We start from the raw sequence: 9,544 nt of genomic DNA on the forward strand, positions 1-9,544 counted from the left end.
TCTGACATTGGCTTGCAGGACTGTGGCGACTCAGAAGAGAGTGCAGTGTGTGTGCAGGGTTTTTGCTTTGGTGCCTACCTGAAGCTCTGCCCGCCCAAGGGCAGTCTGGAAAGAGAGGAAGAGCGACATTTCTCCAGGAAAAGCTGCAAAACATCTACGCCAGCTAAGAATATCGGAAGTGGCATGGACTGCCAGAAGGACAAACAAATCTGTCTTAGAAGAAGCACAGCCAGAATGCTCCTACGAGGCCGTTGCTGGCAGCTGGTTTGGTTTTCGTCGTTTGTTTCACTGTCTAAACTCAGAAATGGAATATTCTGTTAACTTTCTACCCTCTGCTCTCTGAACTCAGGAACCGAGCAGATGCAGAAAGCATGGAAGATGGCACCTAGCAGCATAGTGTAAAATCATAAAGCCCAACAAAATCTTCACAGCAACAACCAATGTCAAATGCTTATTGTGTGCCAGGCCCTGTGCGAAGGGCTCTGTGGACCCAATTTAATCCACAGACTAACCTGGTGAGGTAGTGATCCCAGGTTCACAGAGGGGGGACAGACGCAGAAAGGTAAAGACATTCCTGCTCGGCATTATGCCTGGTCAGTCATAAATTGCTCTGTTGGAATAGTTACTGTATTAGTCTGGTTATGCAATCCACCCCTTGCCAGCTTGGCACCTGTACATCATTCTTTAGCTTCGCAATTGCAATGTAATAACACCTACACCTTAATCCTATGCTCCTGTGAATATGTTCCCCTACCTATGAAAGTTTGTAAGCCAACTACTCATGTCTTTATCCCCGCAATTTTGGGTATCCAATTTATATACTACACACTTACATCGACCCAGTGCTCTGAGGAGACAACCATAGTTTCCGACAAGAAGAATCTTCCTTCCAGTTGGAACCTTGTGAAGTCTGCATCCATGAGCAAAGTCAAATCCAGACAGGCCATCCATAAAGCCAGCAGCAATATGCACCAGTTCACACGCTCAAAACTCTGCATCTGGTCAGCTTCTGGTCAACTCAATGTGGGCTGCCTCACTCAGCCTGCACAGGGGACCCATTGGTCGCCTTGCCTTTAGAACATGGGTTCTCACCAATACTCAACAAGCCTAGTCCCCTGGTACTAGTTCATGAACCTTCGACCTGTCAACCCGCTATCGTCTTCTCCACTTTTTCCTGTAAACCAAGTCCACAGGTGCCAGTGGCCAAACTCAACCCGTCTCTTTATTGCTGCATTTCTCCCACTTCCACTCAACAAGTAGATGCAGGTGGTCACCCAGCAAGCATTTTAGCCTGCTCTCAGGCTCCCTTGAACATTCAGTCCTAGAGGGGAGTTTTCTTCATAGTTCCAGATTTTTCCAGCTTCTGACACAGACCATTGGTTCCTAAGTACTCCAAAGCACTGGGTGGGGCATATCTTTTCCAAGCTTTCTTTACAGGCATGATTTAAACCCATCTAAAGGTGAAATTTTAATGGCTGAAAGCAAGTGGGCTTACAAACTTTCTATTTTAATACTTCCCATATTTTTCCCAGAAACAATCAAGTAAACAATGTGGCTTTATCTGACCTCTGGCTGGACAAGAAAAACTACCCCAAGGGAGAGGTCAAACAGACATCTAGTCTCCGTCTTATGATTTGTTTCTCTAGTACCCCACTCTCGGTACCATAATGTGTTAGTCCATCATTAACACCAATCCACAAAGTCCTCCTCCATCTCACAAAATACACGCAATGATGCTGACTACAGGAGGAAAGCTGAATCAGTGAGCACGTAAGCATCTCAGTGTTGGCAGGGGTCTCCACACGGCTGCTCCAGCACCCAGGGCAGCATTGAGGTAGGTCCATGTGGCTTCTCCTCAGGGATGTCTCACTGGAAGTGAGCCTTGCAAGCTGAAGCAGGGAACTGGCTGAGGCAGCTGCACCCTGGTCCGACCATCAGAGAGCAAGAGACCCGAGAACTAGAAAAGCGAGGCTCACCAAGTGATGTATCTCTCTGCCTTTCAATTAACACCACATGTGTTTATCGGCCAGGTTGGCACAATAAACTACCTCAGTTATAATTTATTGTCTGGTGGGGATAGAGTAAGAAAACAGAGGCTGGGCAATAGTTTGACCGAGATCTGCTCATTCAGGAAAAAAACAGATTTTACCCACCATCTGCATGATGTCATCCACATTGTACTGCTGCCTCCTCATTACTGCGGCAAGTTGATTCAGACTCTCAGCCTTTTGTTCATGCTGTTTACCATCAGGCATGCTGACTCTTGGCCTTGCTTTAAAAAAAAAACCTGTCCACTGCCATTAAGTCGATTTCCACTGATAGAGTTTCCAAGGCTGTCACATATTCTGGAAGCAGGAAGTCTCCTCTTTCCCCAGAAGAGCCTGGTGTGTTTGAACTGACTGCCTTGCAGTCACCAGTCCAATGCTTATCCTACAATGCCACCAAGCCTCCGGAGGGCCTCCTGCACCACTGCCAACTCCCAATTGCCATCAACCAATTCTGACCATAGCAACCCTGCAGGAAACTGCTTGCTTCCCAGGGTTTCCAAGGCTGTGAGTTTTTGTTTTGCCCCCAACACAAGCCATCATCTTCATTTGCTTTTATGTAGGTAGGTGTCTGGCCCTTGGGCTTGTGCCCTCAACCTGCTCAAGAGATGTTCTGTTCTTCAATAAGAAAGCATGCTTGATCTTATCACAGAGACATCTGGCACAGAACCACCATCGGCACAGCTGGCATCGGCTTCTGTGGAGGATTACTTCACCAGAACTCTAGGTCTCACATCACAGTCCCCTCCAACTCAGCTTGGGGCTCACCTTACATGTGATTTGGGTGCTTGACCAACCTGGATATCAAGGTTAGCCCTTCTCTGACCAGGAGATCAGGACAGCCGAGTTTTGTGTTAGAGGCTGTTGGGCACCCGACGATGGCAGGTCAGACGCTGAACGGCCCTGGAAGTGGAAGAAGAAAGTTGAGCCCAGACCCCTTCCTCTTTCTCTGAAGAGCAACAGGTGAATTGGGAGTGCTGATCTTGCAGTTAGCAGCCTCCCGCGTGCTGCACCACCCTACAAGGGCATTGCCCCCCTCAAGCTCCAAGCTCTCGGTCTTCCAGTTGAGTCTAACTCAGAGCCACTCTATGAGGACAGAGTAGAACTGCCCCTCTGGGTAAGGCTGTGAATCTTTACAGGGGCAGGAAGTCTCATCCTCCCCCCACCGAGTGCTTAAAACAACTCACTGCCCTGCAAAAGTCACTACCATCGAATCAATGCCAACTCCTGGTAACCCTGTAGGGCAGGGTAGATGCCCCCTTTGGGTTTCCGAGACTCTAACTGTTTACGGGAGTAGAAAGCCCAGTAAAGCTGCTGGTAGTTTCGAACTACCCACCACATGGAGAGCAGCCACATGGCTAGTAACCACTACACCACCGGGGCGCCACCTATAGTCACCACTAAGAAACTTTGGTCTCCACACATTTTTATAAAAGTGAGGTCATACAATATTTGTCCTTTTGGGCTTATTTTGTTCAGCCTAATGTCTCCAAGCTCCAGCCATACCGCAGCATGTACCGAGGCTTCAATGCTCCTCCGTGCTGACACACACACACACAGCCCTTGTCTGTACGTGTTACACTCTCCAACAATTTTACCGTCACATTATTCACGTACCGTATAATTCCATGGTTTAACTATACTCACAAGAGCTGTGCAATCCTTAACAGGAAGTGCACACCGGGTCCCACAATGGCTGTATCCTTTTGCATGCTCATCAGCAGTGGATAAGGATTCCAGTTTCCCCACATCTCCAATATTTATTATTTTCTCCTTTTTTGTTTTGTTTTGTTTGGGGGTGGCATGGGGAGTGTGTCTTTTTTCTGTTGTTTTTAATCTTAGTTAGCCCTGCTGATAGAAAGGTTACACGCTGGGCTGCGACCCACATGGTCCGAGGTTCAAAACCAGCAGCGTTCCACAGGAGAAAGATGGGGCTTTCTACTTTGGTAACAGTTACAGAGACAGCACTGACTTGACAATGGCGAGGTTGTTTTGCTTTGCTTTGTTCTCTTCTAGTTGGGTGGCTATGAGTCCGAACAAACTTGGCCCAACAGCAGTCAGAAACAAGCTCCATCCTCGAGGGAGTGGCAGGCTAGCGAGCTCGTGGTTTTGAGTTGCATCTCTCTGAGGGCTAAGACCCTGAGCATCTTCTCATATGTCCGGTGGCCATTTGAATGTCCTCTTTGGTGAAATGGCTAATGAAGTCCTTTGCCCATTTTATGATTGGGTTGTTTTGTCTTTCTGTTGTTCAGTTGCCACCATTTTCATATACTTTAGCTATTAAATTCTTGTCAGATACTTCTCCCTGTTGGTAGCTTCTTTTCGTGTTTTGGGGTAAAGATTTTTGATGACCGGTAGTTCTTAATTGTTATGCAACGTGAGGTCCCACATATTTACTTTCGCTGTTTGTCTTTCGTTGTCATCATAGGTAATCCAGACCTGACACTGTTGCTATGGCTGGTTCTTCTGAGAAATGTGTGGCTTTAGTTTGCCCATTAGGTACTAAAATCATTCTGAATTTGTTTTCGTGTGATGTGAATCACGTATCCTATTTCATTTTTGTACATCTGGAAATCCAATTCCTGTCCCGACCCCCAGATAAACGAAAGATATCCAATCCCCCCTGCATCATTTACCGACAAGGTTGTTCTTTCTCTGTTGGGTAGACTTAGCACCTTTTCAGCAATCTATTGGTGATGGATAGGTGGACTTGTTTACCGACTCTCAAGTCTATTCCATGGACTTATATATCTATTACTGTACTGGTCTTAGTCTGTTCTGATTACTATAGATGTAGAATAGGTTTTAAAAGGAAAAAATGTGAGTCTTCCTACTTTATTCTTCTCTTTTAATGTTGCTTTAGCTATTTGGAGCCTCGTGCTATTCCACATAAGGTTGGTTTTTTTTGTTTGGTTTGATTGTTGTCATTTGTTTTGTCAAAGGAGCTTAACTCTTGGGAAGAGTGAGGCTGGTGTTCTTAAGACACATAACTCTCTACTTAGGGACACTCAGCCAGAAGACCTACCTCAATTAAACGCCAGCCGCATAACACTTACATCCAGGACCCTCGGACTTGGCCCGCTTTCCGGACTCGACGGTTAGGGAACTGGGGGTTGAATTAAGACACAAGTGCTTAGGACAGGGAACCCTGATGGGGTTGGATCTGAGGAAAGAGAAAGTTCCAGGGCCCCAGAGTCCCTTCTCTAAGCCTACAGTCACTTCACTTCTCACTTTTGTTCATGTGATTGCCTAAAGTAGAAATCACCACTGTGAATCAGCTTCCCTAATCTATCATCATGGACATAACCATTGATCTACTCCATGCTCTGGTGTCAGCAGGCCTTCTCCAGCCCAGACACACTTTATGTTCCTGTTCTAGGACCCCAGCTCTGCGCACCACCACCCCGGCCCCCACCTACTGAATCCATAGAGTCTTGTCCTAGCAGTCTGCTTCCCATCCCTAAATGTGCCTCTCACTCTCCTTAAGTGAGGCTTAGTGTTCCCTGAACACTAAGTGCCTGTATAAGCCTTAAAAGTATTATAATTAGGGAACTACAGGTGTAAAATTGTCAATTTATTAATTTTCTATTGTTCATCTGGTATAGTTTGAGTCTAAGCTTAGGGGCTAGGCTTATCACTTTCACAGTTTAGTCACCACCTTTTAACTAATGTGTAGAGCTTCGGATTAAGCCCAAACACAAATCTTCTATAAAAAGTTGTCAGAGCATCTAGAATCAGTGGGTCTAAATGGAATATTCAGCAAAAATTGCGCAACAGTTGATTTTGGTAATCATAAACCTCTTCATTTTCTTTTTGTACACACTAATGAACTTTTGTCTTATTCACCATCTGGGGAAACATTTTAACTAACTTATTGGATGGTGTGATAGGTAAATTTATTGTGCCAACCTGGCCAATAACTAGGAACATGTGGGATTAATAAGGCTGCAGTTTGATTGGAGGGCAAAGATATAAATGGCTCAGTAAGCCCCGCCTTTCTCTCTCTTGCTTTCTGGTGATTGGGTCAGCGTGCAGCTGCTAGTTCTCTGCCTCAGCCCGTGAGCTACACTACCTGTAGGACTGCCAACCCATGGATCGTGTTGCTAGAGCTTGAGGTTTTTTCGAGACCTACTTCACCATGCTGCTGGTGTGTACATTGCTTGAGCTTGGGACTGTCGGATCGTGTCATCCTGCTGACTGTTGGTAACCCGCCTGCTGTTTGCTGCCTGTGGCTGGACTGCCTGCATTACTCTACGATAGACTCAGCTGTCTGCTTCCTTGACCTTGGACCCAGTGGCCCTCATGAGTTGAAGGACTTCCAGTATAATAACTGGAAGTGAGTTCCATGGAAGTGAGTTGAACTGAGCCCTTTGTACTGCTGTGTGGCCTAATTAGCTGTTATATTCCTTCATGCTCTATCTATCTATCTATCTAATCTTAAGTGTCCTGGTTTTGTTTCTCTAGAGAAACTGGTCTAACACACATGGTAAAAGATTTCAAGTAAGTCATCTCTCTTTTTTTGGTTCCCCTAGAATAAATCATCAGGGAGCCCTGGTAGTTTCCATTGGGCTGCTAACATTAAGTTCAGCAGTTCAGAACCACTAATCACTCCTCAGGAGAAAGACAAGGCTTTCTACTCCAGTAAAGAGTTACAGTCTTGGACACTCATGGGACAATTCTACCCTGTCCTGTAGCATCTCTATGAACTGGCATCCACTCGATGGCATTGAGGTGGGTTTAGTTTGAGAGAGCAAGTCATCAAGTGTTTGGTTGGTAACTAAAGCAGGACTAGTTAGTGTCTAGTTAGCATGCTTGAGCATCCCAGGGACTTATTTGCATGTGGACTAACAGGCTTTCACTGGGATTTTAAATCTGTTACTGCACAGTTACCCCATACTGTGTATGGGTATACTTTTTTGCATAAAAATATTTTTGTTATGAAAAAATTCAAACTTAAAAAAAAAAGAAATGAGCCGTTAGAGTTAGCTATTACCATCTGGCCCCGTTTGCTTTATATACGACAGGGCTTTAAAAAGCTCATAGGGGAAAAAATGGAATGAAAAGGTAACTGAGTTACTCCATAAAATTTTTAGAAACCTCCATCCTGTCATCTTTTATCCATTTTCACTCTTAATTTTCTTAAGTACTTAACAGTAAATTCCAGATATTAATCAGTTCATCCCAATATATGTCAGCAGATCAGCCTCTAACAAAGACGGGTATTTTTACATAACCACATTATTCAATCTAATGAAACCAGTGCTGATTCCTTAGCACTAATACCCGAAGGAGCCCTGGTAGCACAGCGGTTATGCGCTGGGCTGCTAACCGTAAGGTCAGCAGTTTGAAACCACCAGCCTCTCTGCAGGAGAAAGATGAGACTCCGTTCCGTAAAGAGTTAGTCTTGGAAGCCCTCGGGGCAGTTCTACTCTGTCCTATGGGGTCGCTGTGAGTCAGCCTTGACTCGATGGCAGTGAGTTTTGAGAACACCCAAAGGAGGCCTAGTGGTGCAGTGGCTCCGCACCCGGCTGCTGACTGAAAGGATGGAGGTTTGTACTTGTCAGGATCCATGGGAGTGAGGCGTGGCAATGTGCTCCTCTGAAGGGGATCAGACAGCACCACGCCAGTTGTATACCCTGGTATGGGCAGCCCCCGTTCATGTCAGTTTGTCATACTGTGGTGGCTTCATGTGGCTGTGATGCTGGAAGCTGTGCCACCAGCATGCAAATGCCAGCAGGGTCACCCACGGTGAACAGGTTTCAGCAGAGCTCCCAGTCGAAGAACACATCGGGAAGAAGGAATGGTCAGCCCCCTTCCCAGGACTTAGCCTGATAGGGTGAGGACCCAGCCATGGGTGAGAGAGGCCAATCTAGGATGGGGGTGGGGGTGGGGAGAAGAAAGGTCCTGCAGGCCTGCTTGTCCCAGGAGTCCCTAAAGGCAGAGTGACCAGGCTTGGGGGTGGGGGCAGATGGCTCGTGAGCCAGGCTACAGTGACAACATCACTGAATAAGTCATAGTCATGGATAATATCTAAACCAAAACAAATCCTTCCTTACGGGATCCATTCTGGCTCCTGGAGTTCTCCGGTGGCACGATGCATAAGTGCTCAACTAAACCCTGAAAGGCTGGTTGTTGGGAACACCCAGAAGAAATGCCTGGTGATCAGCTCCCTAAACGTCACAGCCCTGGTAACCGTACGGAACAGCATCGACCTTGCCCACCCAAGGTTGCCATGATCTTCACACCCAGAACGCAAACTCCCTGTGGTTGCCTCCATGCTGGCAGAGGAGGACTGTTTCTGAGGCTGGACATCTTTACAGAAGCAGACGGCTTCGTGGTTCTCCTGGGGAATCAGCAGCCCAATACTTAACCGACCATGTCTCCCGGGCTCCTGGAGAGCCTACAACCCAAACCAACCTCACTGCCATTGAGTCCATGCAGACTCACAGCAACCCTGTGAGTTTCAGAAACTGGAACTGGCTCTGGGTGTAGAAGCCCCATCTGTCTCCCTTGGAGTAGCTGGTGGTTTGGAACTCCCGACCTTGAGGCTTGCAGCCCAATGCATAAGCCTACGCCACTGGGGCTCCTGAGTGTCTCACTCACTCACTGCCATTGAGTCAATACTAACTCATGGTGGCCCTGTAAGTCAGGGTAGAAGTACCCCTATAGGTTTCTGAGACTATAACTCTTTACAGGAGTAGAAAGACCTGTCTTTCTCCTGCAGAGTAGCTGGTGGTTTCAAACTGCCAACCTTGCTATTTGCAGCCAAACACATAACCATTAAACTACCAGGACTCCCCCTGAGTATCTAAGTACTCTCATAGGTCCCTAATGTCTGGGGTTAGGACGGTGGGTGATCTGTGTTTTCCAAAATAGAGTATAAAGGGGATATAGTTTCTTAACAAAAAAGATCCACTCTGTAGGATTCCCAGAGCTGTGGCCACTCGTTTTCAGGAGATCTGTGGACTCATGCAGGTGAGGTCTTCGGACTCTCTTTGGGGCCTGGATGAGCGGCACCTGCCCCCTGGCCTGGCTCACCCAGCAGGTGAGCTGATCTCAAGCAAGTGCAGGAAGCCAAGACTGGGACTCCTGCTGAGGTCTGGGGCAGTGGGGAGGGGCCCAGGCTTCAAGAAGCCAAAAAAAAAAAAATCAAACTCACTCCCATCAGGTTGATCGGACTCACTTGGCAGGGGCTTCTTAAAGGCTCCTCTATGGTCGCGCTGAGTCCTCAGAATCCCCTGCCTAAAATTTGATTATGGTGAAGGTTAGACCACTCTTCTTAATATATGCGAATTATATGCCAACAAAACTGTTCACATAAATACGTTTTTATGGAATGAAATCCCTCCCAAATCTACCACAACCTACCCTCACGGGCTTGCCTCTCTTACTCGGATGAGCTTTGCCTCCTGAGTTAGTTAATTGTGCCAGCCTGGCCGATAATCACATGTGGGTCTGGTTGAAAGGCGGAGGGATAAATGGGTGGTGAAGCCTCGCCT

Source organism: Echinops telfairi, unplaced genomic scaffold (genome assembly GCF_000313985.2).
Source record: "Echinops telfairi isolate 266 unplaced genomic scaffold, ASM31398v2 ScPeMD7_7420;HRSCAF=8458, whole genome shotgun sequence".
In the NCBI taxonomy this organism is placed as follows: Eukaryota; Metazoa; Chordata; class Mammalia; order Afrosoricida; family Tenrecidae; genus Echinops; species Echinops telfairi.